The sequence below is a fragment of the Chiloscyllium plagiosum genome, unplaced genomic scaffold (genome assembly GCF_037043375.1).
Source record: "Chiloscyllium plagiosum isolate Xiang-an unplaced genomic scaffold, Cpla_swu_hap1 HiC_scaffold_1, whole genome shotgun sequence".
NCBI lineage: Eukaryota > Metazoa > Chordata > Chondrichthyes > Orectolobiformes > Hemiscylliidae > Chiloscyllium > Chiloscyllium plagiosum.
The window spans coordinates 31,915,968-31,937,466 of NW_028270139.1; the positions used below are offsets into that span (position 1 = coordinate 31,915,968).

The 21,499-nt window shown below is 42.1% G+C and overlaps 1 protein-coding gene across 9 annotated transcripts in view; it reads right to left on the reverse strand.

The window, feature by feature from the left end:
* prdm5 (PR domain containing 5) overlaps positions 1-21,499 on the reverse strand; it is a 351,179-nt gene that overhangs the window by 105,398 nt on the left and 224,282 nt on the right. The window lies entirely within an intron of this gene.

Here is a 21,499-nt window from a genome sequence, read left to right on the forward strand (position 1 = left end):
TAGTTCTACAAGTTTCCTTAATCCTCAGTGCATGTTACACCTTCAATGAAAGGCAATAATTTTGTTAAATAATTTCCATTTGATCTGATTACTTTGATTTTTTTTTCTAAATGCTAAGCTATGATCTCTTTAATTATTGATTGTAACACCTTCCCCCTTGACTAACATCAAACTAATTGACCTATAGTTTTGTGCTTTTTGTCTCCCTCCCTTCTTGAATAGAGGGGGTTACATTTGCTACCTTCCAGTCTGACATAGCCTTTCCTAGATCAAGGCAATTTCAGAAAACTAACAGCAACTAGCTCATTAGTTATCTTTTTTTAATACACTAATTAGCCACCTCGTTTTTGATTCAGTTTTGGGGGATTTTACTGACCATGTTTGCCCTTTCTGCTACCTCCTTTCAAGATGTGAACAAAAAGTTCTTTTGTGGCACAAATGATCTCCCCACGTCTCCACACTATCCTACAGAGGACAATTTTCCTTCCCAGAAATGCTTCCAGAGGATCTGATCCCTCTGCTTTCTTCCAAAAGTGTTGAGAGTTAAAGGTTTCAGCAATAACAACAAAGAAGGAGCTGCTTTCTTGAGAATAAAACTGACGCTTTAAGCAATTCTCGTGCACAAAAAAATCTTGCTCCAGAATCAATAAGGTCTCAGCTACAGGACTAATATAAATGTTAAAAGTGAATCAACTGCAGAAAATCACGAGGTCAGCCTTTCTCAAATCCCTGCTATCACATATGCCTAAATTCCATTAAAGATACTCACCATATTCATGAGAAATGTTTGCCAAATCTTTCTCTGGATGTCAAGTACGAATCTCAACAATATAAGGCTTAGGTTGTAATATGTCACCATGATTAACAACCTGAAAATTTTGGTCTTTCCCCGAACACATAGCTGAACAAATTTTCATGTGTATCATTTAAAAGCCAGAGTGCATCAAGTTGTGGAGTGCAAGTTTACCAGTTGCTACCAGAGCTACCCTGCAAACACAGAGTTTAATACTCATTTTTTTTTGTACATGACACCAGCAATGAAACCCTTGCTCAGTGCAAGTTTCTTTCACGTTCCCATTTCTTCTACATTTCGCTGCATCCCAAATTTGACTAAATATAGGTCTGATCCAGGCAATTTCCAAATTTATATAGAAACTATTTCTCCTCAAAAGGATGAATGTATCAGTTAAAGCTCATTTGTCAAAACACTGAAAAATTACATCCTTTAATCCTCCATTCATTATAAAAGATTTACATCAATTTTGGGGGATTTCAGAATCAGCTGGTCCCTTGATTGCTATTTTGTTCTAAATCTGATCAATGTACAAGGGGGTAACATATAGTTCTTCGTGAGACCAAAGTACCATACACATTGAATTATAGTTAATTAACAAATTTATATTTGAAAAGATCTATTTCCAAAAAAAAGGAAGAAAAGACTAAATACATTTAGATAAATTCCTTAAACATATTGGTGTTCCTTAAAACTCTTCATTGCATTTAGGTCACAGGGCAGCTTAGATGATGAGTTTATCAGCTCATTTTTCCCTACAATTGTCTGAGAAATTTGTTTCCTGCAATAATAACCGTCCTGGTCGAAGTTCCGTTTTGTAAGAGCATGTTAGAGCAATAGATATATACCGGATTGCCACGGACTACATTCAGAGGGATAAGGACCCCACTCCAACAGAAGGGTCGGCTCTGTTCATGCAATGTTACCAGCTATGGTTAAAATGATATTTCTACAGCTTGCCACAATATAATATTGGCCCAGATTTTCCAATGGCCAGGCAGTCATTCCTGGAATGTAGATGGGAGTTGCACAAGGGGACCATGCACAATCCACATTGTTGCAGACTCCAGAGGAATTGCCAGGGAAATTAAAGTTTCCTCCTGTAAATTCCCTTACAGCTGAAACCTTCCAAAAGTACCGAGTTAAATCACAGAATTCAGAGGACTGCGCTGAAGTTAAGTACACAGTCACTTAGGAAAGGTGAATTTTTGAAGTAACTTTCCTGACTCCTGGGAAAATAAACACCTGACCAGTTCTAACTGCACCACACTAAACCCCTTACAACATCAGACCCAGAGACAACAACATCATCTTCCTGCATTCAATATCCTTGCCCCACTACTGGATCGGACTCTCCCCCTCGATCCCCCACTCTGGACCCAACTTACCCCCACCTCCCACATTGTGGAGCCAAGTCACCCTCACCCCCCAACAATTTCACTGGTTCCAGGTCCATTACTCCTGCCCAACCACTAGACCTGACACTCTCTGGCACCACCTCCCCCACCCCACCCAACTCCAGGCCCAACACACACACCCTCCCCTATTGCTGCATCCAAATCACCAGCCCAATTTCCACCCATTCAGAATCTGCCACTGTCCTATCCCGACTCAGTGTCTGGGAGTTGACATCTCTCCTCTTCCTGCCAGACCCATCATTTCCCAAACATCCTGACCTACCCTAAACATTCTATCATTTACCTAGACACCTTGCATCCTAGCAGTCCAATCTGTACCAAAGGCACCCTACCCATCTAGTATACCACTTACCTAGGACCCTACCTGCCTGACTCCCTACTTACCCTCCTAGCATTTGAACCTTACATACTGACCGTTTAACTTTAGCTGTCAAAGTGGTTGTCTGTGATACTTGGAACGATTTAAGGATGTAACTAGTAGAGGTGATCGGGGAAGGCAGTTGATGTGGTTTATTTGGATGTTCCGAAGGCTTTTGACAACACCTGTATAAGATATTAGCATGTAAGATTAACGTGCGGCGGAACAGGGGTAGTGTATTTTGACAGACAGAAAACTGGACAGCACTCAGCAAACAAAGAATAGGAATAAATGGGTCTTTTTCTGAATGACAGGCAGTGAGTGGGGAGGGGAGATAATCAGTGCTAGGACTGCAGCTATTCACAATATATGTGCATGACTTAGATGAGGGAAGTAAATATAATACCTTAAAATTTGCAGATGATGTAAAGCTGAGTGGGAAGGTGAGCTACGAGGAGGATGCTTCAGGGTGGTTTGGAGAAGCTGTGAGTGGGCAAATGTATGGCAGATGAAGTACAATGTGGATAAATGTGAGGCTATCCACTTTGATTGCAAAATTAGGAAGGTGGATTGTTGGTTACAAATTGAGTAGGAAATGTGCAACGAGACCTGCATACCCTTGTGCACCAGTCATCTAAAAGTGCACAGATACAAACTGTAATAAAGAAGGTAAACTGTATGTTGACCTTCATAATGAGATGATTGGACTACAGGAGTAGGGATGACTTGCTGTGATTATACAGGGTCTCAGTGAGACCACGCCTGGATTATTGTGCATTGGTTTGGTCTTCTTACCCGAAGAAGCATGTTCTTGCAATTAGAGGGAGTGCAGCAAAGGTTTACCAAATTGATTCCTGGGAATGGCAGGACTGATGTATGAAGAGAGATTGAGTCAGTTAGGATTGTATTCACCGGAGTTTAGAAGAACGAGGCGGGAAGTTTCCAAGAGACTTATAAAATTCTAATGGACTAGGCAGGTTCAGAGCCAGGAATCACTGTCCAAGGATAAAGGAGAAACCATTTACGACTGAGAATGAGGAGAAATTTCTTTATCTAGAGAGTGGAGAGACAGTGAAATGCACTGCCCCAAAAAGCAGTCAAGGCCAAAAGAACTCTATGATTTTTAGGAGTGGAATGTAGAACTCGGGACCAAAGGAAATGGAGAAAAACAGAAAGAGGTTATTGAGCTGGATGATCAGTCATGATGATATTGAATGGCAGAGCAGATTTGAAGGGCCAAATGGTCAATTCCTGGTCCAAGTTCTGAACTTTTAAATTGCAGAATACTGCTGTGAAAATGTGATGTGATTTGCCCTTCCCTGACAGTTCTGCAACAAACTGTCAGAATGGGAGCACAGTTCCACATTTCTGAAGCAGCTTGATCAGAATCTCCTGTCAAAACTGCGCTGCTCTTTCATGGCACTAAAAACGGAGAGGAGTGGAAACCTGCCTTTCCTTCAAACACCAGGCCAATACTTCTGAGCTGCACAATGTATCAGCTTCCCTTAACCAGAAGGAACAGCCAGGAGTTAAACATCATAAGCAGTGAAAATATATAAGTTCATGTGAAGACCTTGGCTTTCAGCTTGTAAACAGAAGTGCAACCATTGCTCCATGACTATATTCCCATTGGATATCAAACACCGGAACACAGATCCAAAAACAAACATGAGAAAATTTACTGTGTGTCAAAATGTATGATGGGTCAGATCTTTTTGGTGAATTATGCATGTTAAACCATGCTTCCTGTCTTTGAAAGTGAGAAGAATCTCCACACTCCACTAGAGATGAAATAACAGAGAGCCCATATATCAAAGTAGCATCAAACGACTCAAATAATTCCTGTTTATCATCTGAAATCCTCCACATTTACTGCCCCTATTGTATCACATTTTTATCTGCAAGGTGCAGTTTGCTCCTCAATGCTCTTTCCTAACTTTTTCCACTTCACTGGCTGGCAGCTGACAGAGCATGTCAAAATTTAAGTATGCACAATAAAGCTCTCCTTTCCTTGATTTTAGTCAATATGAGAAATTGTTACAAGCTCAAACTACCCACTTGTTGTAAAATTGAAGCACTCCACATTATTGCTTAGCAAACAAGATGGCTCCACCGTAATGATGTTGCTCCTTTAACAAGGTTATGCTGTCCTCGGCTTTTTTCAGAGAGGTTGGAAAAGCAGCGATTCTGAAGTCTAGGTTTGAAGGGCTTTAGGGCCAGTTTGATTATAGCTAACAGATACTGTCCCAGGAAAAAGGCTTTCAAGTTTTTAAAAAACACTTACTAATGAAAGGGGAGTGGCCAATTCTCCCAACTCAGCTTTTCTCTGGTTTGGTTTGGTTTTAGTAGTCTGGATGTTCACTGAAAGCAGTCAGTCTGTTTTGAGGCTGCTGGTCCAAGAATCAGCTACATGGAAGAGGGTGTTCCATGCTGAATCTCTCTGCCATCCTCCCTCTCTCCTGTAAGACCCTGTGTTTGATTTTTCCTTTTTTGCGAAGGGGTGTTTAGGGGAATTGTTGCAAGTATTTGGAACAACATCATTAAGTTGGGATTAATCTGTTTGAGTTTTCAGATAGTTTAAGTTATTCTATATTCTGTTCTCTTCTGTCTATGTTTCATTTGGTAATCTTGTAAATAAATTGCATTTTTTGTTTAAAACTAAATGTATTGACCAGCTGCATCCCTCCTGGAATATCCAATCAACACCTGCTTAAAAGAACTAGCAAAGTTAAGGGGCTTGCTACTTTCTGGAAATGTTTTGAGGGGGGTCTGGCCTGGTCCATAACACCACAAAGTATCCTCTGAGTCTTGCATACCAGGAGCACAAACTGGTAGTCTTACTGTTGGCATGTCTGAAGCACTGACAACATACCGCAAGCTGACAATAAAGGAGGTTTCCTCAAAACCCAAATCCAAGCATCTATCAACTTTAGTTCATTCGATCAGGACAACTTAAGGTGGAAATTTCACATTCTGGTATGTCATTGCAATGGTGAGAAAAATCAGAAAATGTGGCAAGAATGAAAAACCAGAATCTTGACATTAACACATTGTCTTTTTGATTTTACCCTTTAAGGCTTTAAATGGCAACTTAGGAATCTTGCTGTGAAGCAGTGATTATGGTTATTTCATTATTATCCCAAGTTGCCATGTTTATTAAACATTTGGAATCCTCCTCTCCATCCCTGCACAGCAAGGTGGCAGCTGAAATGGTTGTTGTATGGTAGGCCTGGACTCCTAGTTATCGGCAAGGCCACAGCTCCTGATTGCGGAGTGAGTGTGGGCCCAGCATCGGCAAATCGTCGGTGAGGTGAGCCCAGCAAAATGGAGATGGCACCTGGACAATGGCAACTCTGGGTCTGGGACAGGCAGCGAATGGATGGCAGCACAGGTGTCATCGGTGACAGGACTCAGGATTCATGGTGGAGGCCACAGACTGAAGAGGGAATCTCTTTCAGCAATACCCTTTTATTCTGAAATGATTCAAAATGGTGCTGGATTGTGGTGAAAAACACAAAGTTGACGCTTTTCACTGTATTTTACCACAGGTATTATTGTAGATTCCAAGTGACAAAGAACAAGACAGCACAAAACAGGCCCTTCGGCCCTCCAAGCCTGCATCGCCAAATTTTACCCTTCCATGCTAAAACTATCCTCACTTACAGGATCCGTATCCCTCTATTCCCTTCCTATTCAGGTATTTGTCCAGGTGCTTCTTGAATGCTGCTTTTGTCCCTACTTCCACCACCTCCTCTGGCAGCATGTTCCAGGCACTCACCACCCTCTGTGTGAAAAACTTACCTCACACATCTCTTTTAAACTTCTTTCCTCACACCTTGAACCTGTGTCCCCTAGTAATTGATCCCTGGGGAAAAAAGCTTCATACTTTCCACTCCATCCATGCCATTCACAATCTCATAAACTTCTATCAGGTCGCCCCTCAACCTCCTGCATTCCAGTGGAAACAATCCCAGTCTATCCAACCTTTCTTCATAGCTACAAATCCCCCATACATCCTGGTAAACATTTTCTGTACCCTCTCCAAAGCATCTACATCCTTCTGGTAGTGTGAGGCGGAGAGTGTCCTGGATAGCACGTATAGAAAGGTGTTCACACCACAGACTCGGACTCCACAGGCACAGCAAGAGGGCTGAGCAGGCAGTGCAGGAATCTTCTGTGGCTATGCCCCTGCAAAACACAGATCCCGTTTGGGACACTGTTGAGGGCAATAGCCTCTCAGGGGAATAATAGCAGCAGCCAAATTCATGGCATAGTGGTTGGATCTGCTGCAGAGGGAGAGATAGACAGAGAAATGCTATCGTCATAGGGGATTTAATTGTAAGGGAAATAGATAGGCATTTCCTATCCAGGATCGTGTGTTGCCTCTCTGGTGCTAGGGTCCTGGATGTCTCGGCGCAGTTGCAGGACATTCTCGGGGGGAGGGCAAACAGCCAATGGTCATCTATACACGTGGGTACAAACAACAAAAGTTAAACAAAAAATGGATGAAGTCCTAAAAACAGAATACAGAGAACTAGGAAGAAAGTTGAAATGTAGGATTTCAAAGGTAGTTATCTCAGGATTACTATCAGTCTCACAAGCTAGCCAGAGTAGAAACAACAGAATATATAGGATGAACACTTGGCTGAAAAGATGGTGCAAGGGGGAAGGTTTCAGATTAGTGGGGCATTGCGACTGGATCTGGAGGAGGTAGGACCTCCACAAATTGGAAGTGTTACATCTGGGCAGGAGCGGAACTGATGTGCTTGGGGGAAACTTGGTAGAGTGGTTGGGGAGGGTTTAAACTAGTGTGGCTGGGGGATGGGAACCAGAGGACAATGGATGCAGAAATGGAGGGAGAGGTAGAAACCAAGGTGAACGTGACTAAGAACAAGAACAAGCAGGGAAACGCTGCTGAACAGAGCAGTGGTGGTGGTCTCTGAAATACATGTGTTTCAATGTGAGAAGTATAACTTAGAGCAGATGAACTTAGAATTTGGAAGTATTCCTCCTCTTTAGTGAATACCGACACAAAATATTCATGTTAAGGAGAATCCCAAGGCTTTTTACAATATATAAAAAGAAGAAGTTAGTACTTGGAATTATGATGTTATTGCGATTTCAGAGACTTGCCTGAAAGAGGGGCATGATTGGCAGCTAAATGTCCCAGGAATTAGATGTTTCAGGTGTGATAGAAAGGGATGCAAAAAGGGGTGGGCAAGTTGAATTCCTGGTAAAGGAGTATCTCACAGCTGTACTGAGAGCTGTACATTGAGGACTCGTGCAGCGAGGCAGTATGGGTGGGTCAAATTATAGGCCTCCCAATAGCCAGCGAGAGATAGAGGAGAGAATATGGAGACAGATTTTGGAAAGATGTAAAAACAGCAGAGTTGTTGTGATGGGTGATTTTAACGTTCTCTAAATTGACTGGGACTCACTTCGTGCTAGGGACTTGGATGGAGCAGAATTTATAAGGACCATTCAGGTTTCTTGACACAGTAGGTAAACAGTCCAACCAGGGGAGGGTTATACTGGACCTGGTTTTGGGAAATGAGCCCGGCCAGGTGGGTGGAGTTTCAGTGGGGTGTATTTTGGGAGTAGTGACGATAATACCGTGAATTTTAAGATACTCATGGATAAGGATAACAGCAATCCTCGGATGAAGGTGTCAAATTTGGGGGAAGGCGAACTACAACAAAATTAGGCAGGAACAGGAGAATTTTGATTGGAGGTGGCTGTTTGAGGGTAAATCCACATCGAATATATGGGAATATTTCAAACGACAGTTGATAAGAGTTCAGGAGCGGCACGTTCCTGTGAGAATGAAGGATAGGTACGGCAAGTTATGTGAACCTTGGATAACTCGGGATGTTAATGACCTTGGTCAAAAAGAAAAGAGAAGCATACGTTAGGTCTCAGACGATGGGAATTGACGAAGCCTTTGGAGTAGCAAAGAACTTAAACAAGGAATTAGAAGGGCAAAGAGGGAACATGAAAAATGTCATTAGCAAACAGGACTAAGGAGAATCCCAAGGCTTTTTATACTTCTATTAAAAGCAAGAAGGTAGCCAGGGAAAGGGTTGGTTCACTCAAGAACAAAGGAGGGAATCTATGTGTGGAGCCAGAAAGGTACCTGAGGGTCCTAACCAAATACTTTGTTTCAATATTCACCAAAGAGAAGGAATTGGTGGAGGATGATCTCAGGGAATGGAGTGTCACGTCTCTAAGCCAAGTTGCTATTAAAAAGGAAGTAATGTTGTCCATCTTAAAAAATATTAAGGTAGGTAAGTCCCTAAGTCCTGGTGGGATCTATCCCAAAATATTGAGAGGGGCAAGAGAACAAATTGCTAGAGCATTGACAGATATCTTTGTATCCTCTTTGTCGACAGGTGAGGTCCCAGAGGGCTGGAGAATAGCCATTGTTGTCCCATTGTTTAAGAAGGGTAGCAGGGAAAATCTGGAAATTACAGACACGTGAGGCTCACATTGGTGGTAGGGAAATTATTGGAAATGACAATAAATTACAATTCATTAATTCATCAAAACTGGATGCTGCAAATATCTAATGTATTACACCAGCCACCTAGCAGCTGCAGGTCACTAATTGCTTGCGCTGACATTTGTATAACTGCCTTCCCACCTCAATGTCCTGACATGCTCCATGGCCACTATCGTCCTTGGCCACTTGCCCGTGCAAGTCAACAGCAGCAAATATCAGCCTCATCACATCATGGTGCTTGCTCTTGATCCAATTCTCACATCGGAGGTAAAGGACATCTATGACTGGCATGATTCTGCCAGGTCACTCTGCTTGCCAGGATACATAGAGATTTCATGCATCTACACTGCTTACATCTGATAACACTTAGTTTTTTTCTGAGCTCTCATGCATTTTGTACATTTTCTGTGGCATGTATTACTTTTTACCATGGAGGGAAAAGCAGCAGGTGGTCAGAGTTTGGAACACTGAGCGGTCAGGGATTTGGTCATTTCATAACAACACCTACATCAGCAACATCCCTGCAACCTGCCCAGCAACTTACACTGCATGCGCCTCACGCAATGACCATACCTGAAAGTCAATGGGAAGCAAGCTTCGTGTTATCAAAAGGAACTACAGGGAGTCAATCAGGAGGGACTGTCAAGGTGCTAAACAGATTCCAGTCCAGAGATTCACCATGGTCAGTCAGCTGGTTGGTCCTATCAGAGTCTGGGGATCTGTATCCTTGCAGTCTGAAGATTGGGTCCAGTTCATCCTGAAGGTGAAATGAAACCAGTCCAGGGAATACAGGTAGGTCAGTTGAGATACTATGGAGAGATCAATTTGAGCTGTCCTGTCACATCATGCCAGTTTTGGAAAGGGAAGGGAAGGTGTTGGGAAAGGGGGTCCATACCAGGCCCGAAGGTTTGTTCAACAATGGTCAAGAGGTTTATCAAGTAGCAGTGTGTAGACATCTTAAGTACATGGAACTCAGCATTTCTAATCATCGAGGTAATTAATACAGTGAAAAGTAGCAATTCAAGACAGAAGAGTGGTGTCATATAAACCATAGGATCAGACTGGGAGTGCTGGGTTGTGGAGGCATATATCAGGTCGTAGTCACTGTGGTTTCTTCATGGGGAATACACCTGACCAGCAAGGGAACAGAAATTTACAAATCTATGGCCTCTAGTGGCAAACTGAGGACACTAATAACTGTATAAAGGGACTCAACAGAATGGGGGTAGGCTATAAGTTCATCAAGACACAAGGACAGCATTACAAAGAGGAACATAAACATGAGTACCTAATTATACACCTCATGTTGCAGTTATAGCAAACTATAACACAAGAAATCTTTGCACTGAAAAATACAAACACACCAAGAGCTGCTCCACTCCCGTAAGATTTGCATCACTGTATGTGAGGTGTAACCTTTGAAAGGTAGCCATAACTATCCCAGCTTAATATTTCCAAACTGGTTTCTGATGATCATAGGGAGTTTGTTTAGTGCTAATTGATGTTCGTACCCACAAGAACCTGTGTTTGAAACCCCAAAGCTGATTTAACACAAATCAATAAAAGAAGCAAAGAGGAAACATACACCCTACCAATCTGTGTGAAGCTATAGTTCAAGTTCCAGAAATGAAATGAAAATGCACTAAACAGCACACCACTAAGGTCCTAGATTGTGCCCCTTGATGAGAACTTCAGTGGGTTCGGATTCTGATTACCACTGAGTAATCCACACATTCCTCCCCGCTCTCCATTCCCCTCACTCTAGGACCCACAATCATCGCCATTTACTGTGGTCTATTTTCACACTGAGTCAACAGCTAAGTATTGAAACTTCTTAATGAGAAGCTCTGGAGAAACAAATTATTGCCCTTAGGAGGTTACAGAAGAAAGCCACACATAGAATTCCAGATATTAGGAAGGTCAGTGGTGAGGAAGGGTTAAGCAACTTGAGTTTGTCACTTTGGAATGGAAAGTCATAATGTGAGGAGCCGGTGTTGGACTGGGGTGTACAAAGTTAAAAATCACACAGCACCAGGTTATCGCTCTGAAAGCCAGTGCTTCCAAATAAACCTGTTGGACTATAACCTGGTGTCGTGTTTTTTTTTTAAACTTTGGACAGGAAAAGAAGCCTAGTTAGTCAAAAATGTAATTTCCATGATTAGAAAAGGAATTGGCAAAGTTGTTCCAGATAAATTGGTCACTGTTCAAGTTTGAACAGATACATATTTAATTGGGGGCTTTATCAGGAATTTGTATAGTTTCCACAATTTTGTATCCATTATGGACAGGAAATTGAGGTGGTTGAGGTGGTTAGGGGGAGACACATGCCTGGGAGCAATACGAAAGTTTATTTACTTGTAGTGAACTGTTAATTATTAATAAATTAAAAATCACAGTCAACAAAAAAAAACTGCTTCCAGTATGTTTTGACACATCTATTAGCTTGTGTCAAATGTGTTTCTTTATATTGAGGGATTTCTAATGCTAATGACCCATCAAGGGAGCCTTCTTAAGACATGTGATGCACAGCTGTGAGGCAGAAGTGTCAAATGAAAATCTGAACAATATCAAGTTTACAAACAATTGGGTTCGAGCATGATTCTGCTCAATCTCTTGTCAGTTAAAAGCCTCACACTGTTGAAACTGGGTTGCTGGCTCAACACAACACCCAAATTCACCTGCTGTTACCTCCATAATCACAACACTATCCGTTAATTGATGAAAAAAGCCAAGTCACCACTTCTTGAGACACAAGGGAAATAAGCTATACAGGTATTTAAAACTTAAGATTAAAGCATGACTTCTATCATAATCTTTTTTGGGACGTTAAATCTTTGAGTTTAAATAATTGCAAAATACTTTCTTTCCATATATGTGAATTTACAACTGTGATCACTATAACTTAAAGTAGAAGATGTATACCATATAAAGTACGGTTAGTAAGTGATCCCTTCACTTGGCTAAGACAGAAGAATGGTTTGATTGATCAGATTAATGAGACTAGGCTAAGCCGTCCTATCAAAGGAAATTCCTCATACCTTTTGTAACAGGATTTAACATTCACATCAGTCAGTAAATCGTCAGAAAGAAGACATCCAGCTGCCTGAGATTTGCAGGTATGAGTTTTGAAGTATCCCTGGAGAGGTTTAATTGCTCTACTCTAGGAATTCAGAATACTTAACATATTTCCAGACCGAATTGGTTCGGTTCTGCCAGAGATTCACCCTCAGTAGACTGAAGTCACAACTAAAATGCCTTTGCATTTATAAATCCAAAGAATTTCTACTCCTGTATCCACACAGCAACTGACACACACCATGTATAAGCTTTCAAATCACAGGACGGTGTAGAAAATGCGATTTAACCATGTACACAAAAGTTTTGGAACAAAAGGTTTATATATAATATCACAGGATGACATTTTAACAAAGTATGCTAAAAGCATTTAGCAACTAGTCTGTACGGAGTTTAACTGGCATGTTTGAGCTGCTGCCTGAATTCCTATATGGAACTAGAGAAACCAAGTCCACTGGCACATCCATTCCATTGGGCAACCAAACTGGTAATAACACTCAGGTTTGTGTTAGATTACGTCAATTAGGATGAATTAGAAAAACAAAAGCTTCCCAATTCTGATTATGTCACTTACAAAGAAAAACAAAATGAAACAATAACTTTTAAAAGCAGAAACATCTAAAACATATTTTGCATGTCTTCACAATCAAGTAAGCAGGGAGGAACTTAAAACATTCATGATCCACAACTCTTTCTTCAGAATATCAATGATATTATCAGTGCTGCTTCCCTCTCTCATCCCTTATTGGAAAAGTTGATCAATTTTGCTTCCAATTTCCAGTCTGCTCTCAACTTCACATACTCCATCTCGGACTCCTCCCTTCCCCTCCTTGAAATCTCTATTTTCATTTCATGGACTCCCACAGTTACCTTGATTATACATCCTCACATTCTGTTTCTTGTAAAGACTATATTTTTCTCCCAGTTCCTCTGTCTCCATCACAACTGTTCCAATGATGCCAACTTCAACAAGGGGACCTCAGAAATATCATCTTCTTCAACCAAGGATTCCCCAGCACTATAGCTGACAGGGCCCTCAGGCAGGTCCTCCTGCACTTCAACCCTCACCCTCTCCCTTCCTCCCACAACATTGATAGGGTCCCCCTTGTCCTCACCTACCATCCCACCAATATCCACATCCAAATGATCATTAACTGCCATTTCCACCACCTCCAGTGGGACGCCACCTCCAGACACGTACAGAGGAACCTCGATTATCTGAAGGACACGGGCAGGGAGTATTTCTTTTGGTTAATCGAATTCCAGATGATCGAATGCTGGATTACATAGTTAAGCCAAGCGTCGGGACCTTGTGATCTTGCCAGATAATCCGAAATTCAGGTAATCGAGTGCGAGTTAATCGAGGTTCCTCTGTATTCCCCTCCTCTCCCATGTCAGCTTTCCACAGGAGCCATTTTCTCCGGGACACCCTGGTCTACTCCTTCACTCCCAAAACTCCCATGGTACCTTTCGCTGCAAAGGCAGAAGGTACAACACCTGTCTGTATCCAAGGGCCCGTACACATCTTCCAGGTAAAGCAGCACTTTACCTGCACTTCATTCAATCTAATATACTGCATTCGCTGCTCACAATGTGGTCTCCTCTACACTGGCGAAATGAACTGTAGACTGGGTGACCACTTCACAGAACATCTATGTTCTGCCCGTAAAAAAGACCTGAGCTTCCAGTTGCCTGCCACTTTAACACACCACCCTATTCCCTGGCCAACACCTCTGTCTCAGGCTTGCTGCCGTGGTACAGTGAAGCTCAGTATAAACTGAAAGAACAACAACTCATTTTCTGCTTGGGGACCATGCAGCCTTCTGGACCCAATATTGAGTTCAACAATTTTAGGGCCTGAGCACCTTCTCCTATGTTCCTACCAAGGACTGAGTAGGGATAGTCAACACAAGGACTGATTAGGGTTAGTCAACGTGGCTATGTGCGTGGGAAATCATGTCTCACAAACTTGATTGAGTTTTTTGAAGAAGTAACAAAGAAGATTGATGAGGGCAGAGCAGTAGATGTGATCTATATGGACTTCAGTAAGGCGTTCAACAAGGTTCCCCATGGAAGACTGATTCGCAAGGTTAGATCTCATGGAATACAGGAAGAATTAGCCATTTGGATACAGATCTGGCTCAAAGGCAGAAGACTGAGGGTGGTGGTGGAGGGTTGTTTTTCAGACTGGAGGCCTGTGACCAGTGGAGTGCCACAAGGCTCTGCTTCTTGTCATTTATATAAATGATTTGGATGAGAGCATAAGAGGTACAGTTAGTAAGTTTGCAGATGACAACAAAATTGGAGATGTAGTGGACAGCAAAGAGGGTTACCTCACATTACAACAGGATCTGGACCAGGTGGGCCAATGGGCTGAGAAGTGGCAGATGGAGTATAATTCTGATAAATGCGAGGTGCTGCATTTTGGGAAAGCAAATCTTAGCAGGACTTATACACTTAATGGTAAGGTCCTAGGGAGTGTTGCTGAACAAAGAGACCTTGGAGTGCAGGCTCATAGCTCCTTGAAAGTGGAGTTGCAGGTAGATAGGATAGTGAAGAAGGCGTTTGGTATGCTTTCCTTTATTGGTCAGAGTATTGTGTACAGGAGTTGGGAGGTCATGTTGCAGCTGTACAGGACATTGGTTAGGCCACTGTTGGAATATTGCGTGCTGTTCTGGTCTCCTTCCTATCGGAAACATGTTGTGAAACTTGAAAAGGTTCAGAAAAGATTTACAAGGATGTTGCAGGGTTGGAGGATTTGAGCTACAGGGAGAGGTTGAACAGGCTGGGGCTGTTTTCCCTGGAGCATCAGAGGATGAGGGGTGACCATATAGAGGTTTACAAAATTATGAGGGGCATGGATAGGATAAATAGGCAAAGTCTTTTCCCTGGGGTCGGGGAATCCAGAACTAGAGGGCTTAGGTTTAGGGTGAGAGGGGAAAGATATAAAAGAGACCTAAGGGGCAACTCTTTCACACAGAGGGTGGTACGTGTATGGATTGAGCTGCCAGAGGAAATGGTGGAGGCTGGCACAATTACAACATTTAAGCGGCATTTGGATGGGTATATGAATAGGAAGGGTTTGGAGGGATATGGGCCGGTGAGACTAGATTGGGTTGGGATGGGATATCTGGTCTGCATGGATGGGTTGGACCGAAGGGTCTTATTCCATGCTGTACATCTCTATGACTCAATGTGTCCCCACACACCAGGATTTGTAATTACATGGTTGACAGAGGGCTTTTGCCCGAAACGACGATTTTCCTACTCCTCGGATGCTGCCTGACCGGCTGTGCTTTTCCAGCACCACTCTAATCTTGACTTTGTAATCACATGGTCTGCTATTACACACAAATCTAATGCTAGCCACTAACAGTCCCTGTTAGGAGCTATTCATTCTCCTAGGCTGGCTGTTATCCACTCCTTTGTCTGTCCAACCGTTCTTCTTTCTCTTTGGACTCTATCTTCATCTATCATTTACTCCTTACCCCCTCCCCTACCCCATCTTCTGCATTAAAAACCAACTTTCTCTTAATCACTATCAGTTCTGGGAAAGGACACTAGACCCAAAACACTGACTCTGGTTTCTTTCCACAGATGCTACCAGACCTGCTGAGCTTTTCCAGTAATTTCTGCTTTTATTGTCTGTAATAAATTCCCTTTTTATTCTGCCAAACAAAATGGAAAACTTCACACTTATCCACATTAAACTCCATCTGTCGATTTTTGGTCCTTTCACCGAACTTATCTGTATCTATTTATAAATGTCTTCTTTCGTTATTGTTACTTACTTTCTTGCATATTTTAGTATCATCTGCAAATCGGACTACATTTGTGGATGATCTGAAGGGATACATCAGTGCTAGGAAAACAGGTCCATGCTTGAGAAATGATGTTCAACTTTGGGAAGTATAGTGTTTTGCATGTGTGTCAGCCTAATTCTAAACATAACAATAGGTTTACATCAAAGAAAGTAAGTACAATTTTTTAATAACCATATCGAACATCAAAGAAAGTAAGTACAATTTTTTAACCAATGGATCCTTCCATATCCGTCGCAAATTCACCTGCACCTCCACACACATCATTTACTGTATCTGCTGCACTCGATGTGGTCTCCTCTACATTAGGGAGACAGGCCGCCTAATTGTGGAACGTTTCAGGGAACACCTCTGGGACACCCGCACAAACCAACCCAACCGCCCCGTGGCTGAGCACTTTAACTCCCCCTCCCACTCCGCCAAGGACATGCAGGTCCTTGGCCTCCTCCATCGCCAAACCCTGGCCACACGACACCTGGAGGAAGAGGGCCTCATCTGCCGCCTAGGAACTCTCCAACCACACGGGATGAATGTAGATTTCTCCAGCTTCCTCATTTCCCCTCCCCCCACCTTACCTTAGTCCCAACCCCCGGATTCAGCACCGCCCTCTTGACCTGCAATCTTCCTCCCGACCTCTCCGCCTCCACCTCCTCTCCGGCCTATCACCCTCACCTCCTCCCACCTATCGTATTCCCAGCACCCCTCCCCCAAATTCCCACCCCCCTACCTTTTATCTCAGCCCGCTTGGCACATCAGCCTCATTCCTGAAGGGCTTATGCGTAAAACATCGATTCTCCTGCTCCTCGGATGCTGCCTGGCCTGCTGCGCTTTTCCAGCAACACACTTTTCAACTCTGGTCTCCAGCATCTGCAGTCCTCACTTTCTCATAACAATATGTATAAAATATTACAATAACTTGTACTTACATGGGCCTTTACTGTTGTAAAGTGTCCCCTGACACTTCAAAGAATTAATTAACAAAACTAAATTTGATACCAAACCATATGTAGTGCTGTTAGGGCAGATGATTCACTAAAGGGAAACAAATTAAGGAGTAAACCAAGGGAAGAGACAGAGGTAGTGAGGCTACGAGCAATAGGAATGAAATGTTGTAGAAAAGTGTAAGCAATCTGAAAAGGTTAAAATTTTAGCTCAGCCCATGTTGATGATATTATACAAACTCGATGAGACAGCAGCCTTAGGATATAAAAGGAGGAAGACTACCATCCAGGTTTTCCTCACACTCTCTGTAAAAATGTCCAACATACCTGTATAACTTGTGCTTAGTTGTTATCATCTTATTAAAATCAAAAATGTCTCCTTGATCAACGACCAAGTGGTCTTGTTCTATCACACCAGACCAGGTGTGCCCTATCAGCCCTTCCCCTATAACAGCATGGTGGCAGCAAAGTCCTACCCCAGCATGACCAATGGTATAGAGAGCCTCATACAACACGTGGTCAGTGGTGAGGATTGCTCAGATAACAGTGCTGCGGGTGTGACTGCTGAAGTCATGGCAATCAATGAAAACTGGAGATGCACAAGAGTGCAGAATTGGAGGAGTACAGAGATGTCAGAAGATTTTACAATATATTGGAGATAAAGATCTGCAAGACTATAGAGGGACTTGAACAACTGTACTTTTAAAATTATGTCATCGCTGAGCAGAAAGCCAGTGTAGGTCAGCAAATGCAAAGTTATATTGGGCTAAAGGTGACTGAGTCTCAGATGAATTGAAATTTATTAAATCTACAGACATTGAGGCCAATGGTGAAAGATAAAGCTCTGAGTGTTAAAGGTCAATGGCAAAGCCATGAAGCTGTTGCTAAAGAAAACTGCATTTTAGTTTGTATTGGGAAGCCAGCTTGCTACAAAGAAAGCAAGGGCATTTTGTCCTTGCACTAAATCTCGATTAAGCCTCATTTAGAATACAGCCTCCAGTTTCTGCTTCTTGCCACGGTGGGGGAGTAATCGTGTATTTAGGAAGAGCGGAGTGCTCAAAATGCAATTCCCAGTTTAAAATGAGTTTGTTACTGAGTTAGTCTCCGAGTGTTTGCTGGCTATGTTTTAGAAAAATGTCACCCCAGGACTGGTTTTGTTGATTTATGAAATAAATGAAGTGAGGAGGTGATGTTAATACAATATGAACCAATTTTTTTTAAAAACTAGATGGAGTTATGTAAATGCAGAGCTGTTGAATGTTGGACCTTTCTTGCTCTCAGTGAACCCGTTGAAATAAGTTGCCAGCTCGTTCAGTAAATAGTCATTCACTGCATTCGTTTAAGGCAAAGCTAGGCTTGTTTTCGGCCGAGTCAAAAACCATTTTGCGGAGGAGGTAAGCACACTATCATATAAAACAGGGCCAATGCGTTCTTCAGGAATACTTTCCGATTTAAAGATCTACAGGAATTTTGCAAGTTCTTTTTATCCCTCCTGCTTACCTGACCTGCATTTTAATCTAGATTCCCACCACCAACAGGAGATTTCATGATCCTGAGGGTGTGCATTGCTCTGTTTTAGGCATTCCAAAATGTTGTGGTTACCTTTCCGAAAATGACAACTTTAAATGAAACAACATTAGGTGGATCAGATTTCTCCAATATAACAAATGCAAAAGTTGTCAGATTCTGTAGACGTTAATTGTTCAGAAAAATACATCAGATTCTGCGAGCTAAAATACGTTGTTAAATTCCTGTATTTGGAGATAAACTGATACTGAAAACAAATTCCAAAACATAAAAGAAGTAAGCTGACACTTTTCCACATAGCTCCAGTTTGTTGCTTTGTTTGTTCACCAAGCCTCCGGCTCGCAGCCTCTCTCTCTCTCTCTCTCTTTTCTAGAACCTCCAGCCTGTTGCTTCACACATTACCAGAGCCTCAGGCTTGCCATTTCTCAGTCACCAGCAAACGTCCCTCACTCGCACCACCTTCCTTCACAGGGATCGAGGCCTCGTGAGGTGAATGTTGAGAGGAAGGATGAGCAGCTTCAAGTTGCAGGGGTACAGAGGTAAGTGGCAAGCTACAAAGGTGACGATGGAGAGGGTTGGGACAAAGGAAGGGTGGCAATGGATGGAAGGGTTGGCAAGAGGGAAAGTTAGCAGTCACTGGAGGGGTAGCAGTGATTAGAGAGGCTGGGGAGCTGAAGAGGCTGCCCCATAATATCAGTAATGGTCACATAACCCTGCGCGAACCCACTGCAAAACAACGCCACATTGAAACTCTCACTGCTAAAACGTGAATATAGGCGCTAATAACAACATGAAAAGAAAATCAACTGAAAACAGGACAGTTTAAAACAAGTGCTTAAATTAATTTGGACAATCTAAATGGACTACTTAGTCTTTCAATATCTGGAATTGTTTACAGGTTTATGATACATATTTAAGAATAGAAAATACCCTCCTTTCTCCATATCCTCTAAAATTATTTCTCCTCAAAGTAACAAGAGTCCTGTATTGTCTTGAATATACCACTGTTTTTTTGCATTGCAAACATTGTGTCTGGTCACACACCACTTTTCAGCTGTACATCTGTGAGAAGTGGTCAGTAGGTAGAGTTCACTTGCTTGAATAACACGCTGGCTTAATTTTCTGCAGTTAACAAATTATAGAAAACTGTTGCTTTGTTGAGTTTCAGTCGACTTTATGACTGTTGATTGTCATTTGAAAGGCCCGAGTTTGACTGATGGACTGCAGAGATGCCAGATCTAGATCTAACCTTCCATATGCTTAGTCACTTACCCCCAAACAGCCCTAATTTCTAGGTAATGTTTCTGCCTTTTTCCACATAAGGGGAAAAAATTGTGTCTCCCACCAACCCCCTCACCCAACCGGCACCCCCCAAAGGGTCACTCATTACAGATGAAGTGGTTTGGAAGACATATGCCAGTTATTAAACAATTATATAAAATCTGCACATAAAAGATTAAAGAGCATCTTTTTTTCCTAAAATTCGTCTTTCAAAACAGCAGGGCTTGATCGAGCCACTCCCCAGAGGCTGGCAGCTGTGAATACCCAACAAACCAGGTCAAAGAGAAGGCTAATCTCTTGCAGATATAGATAATGTCAAGCAGCTTGTTGGCAGTTGGGATCACAGGACAGACACTGGAGACCTACCCTGACAGAAATCTCACATTGTTTTCATTTCTTTCTCTTTTTTTTCTTCACCTACTGATAAACATGAGGTAGACAAGTTTACTTCAAAGGATCAGGCTGTCTCTGCATCGAAAAGGATAGATATAGATGTTACAGAGCATGCTCAGTTTGAACTGCAGCCACAACCATTTGATACAGTGACTAAAACATACGCCCACTCATGTTCTATAACCATTTCCAATTGTTTGATTCTTATTGTTGCCATTTACATTAGCGACAAATTTGGCAATAAGCGAAGTGCCTATTAAGATGTGCAGAAGTGCTCAATCATAAAAAGAATGTTAAAACTATTATTGGCTTGCAACTTTTTGGTATAGGCATTTTATTGGGAAATTAAACTTGTTGTGAGTCAGGTGAGAGGGGCTCATGTTAAGCATATACCTATAAACACACTGGTTAAAAAAATTAAATAGAATTAATAAGAAAAAGTGATGAAAAACATTTCCTTATTTTGTTCTCTATCATAAATTATACATTTAATCCAACTTGTCTCCCAGTAAAGAAAAATGTCCAGTAATACTGGTGAAAGACATATTGGTCGAACTCATCTGATATACCTTAAAATGAAGCTCCAGTATGATCAGTACATTTATTTTCCTGGTATTACTGATGTTTTACTGGTAGGCACATGTTTCTCCAGCAAGAAAGCAGAACAGCTACCTGTAAAGACCACCACTTTTCAATGCCTTTATGTTTGAACTGCGGACTAAAGAGAAAGGAAGATTCTACTTTAAACCAAGGAGACTGTGCAAAAGTGATGGTGTTAAAAATCATGTTTAATGGAGGACATTGCAACTTGTTCACAACGTTGCATTTTACCTGAAACAATGAAAGCAAAAGCGGACATCACAAAGAAGTTGGCTTCAGAACTAGAGGAAAACTGCAGGATAATAATGTTCGGATTGGCTTCTGACTGGGTGACCATGCCATGTGAATTACCTAGTCTGCAAAAAGAAAGCAAAGAAACTCTCTCTCTCTCACACTCACCTTTTGTTGCAAATGTCCTACCAATGGAGAAAAAAAAATGGTTTTAAAGAGAGTAGAAAAGACTCTCACCCAATGCATGCGAGAAACGTCAGTATGCAAACAATCTTTATCAACAGCAAAGAGAGGAATTGAAAGGAAGGGATATAAAGCTGAAATAACTTGAGACCGTTATCCGGTCACCAAGTCACCCTTTACTTACATGGGTGAGTCACCAGCTTCCTCAGAGCCAGCTCTCGGTGTGAACAGAACCTCTGACACTCCTGTTTATATCTGTTGTCCACCTGGCTGACCCCATTGCAATCACCACAAAAGCAACTCATCGAATCTTGTGGTCGAGAGTGGTGCTAATGAACTTATTTCCCTGATTTGTTTTTCTCTTTTTTTCCTTAACATC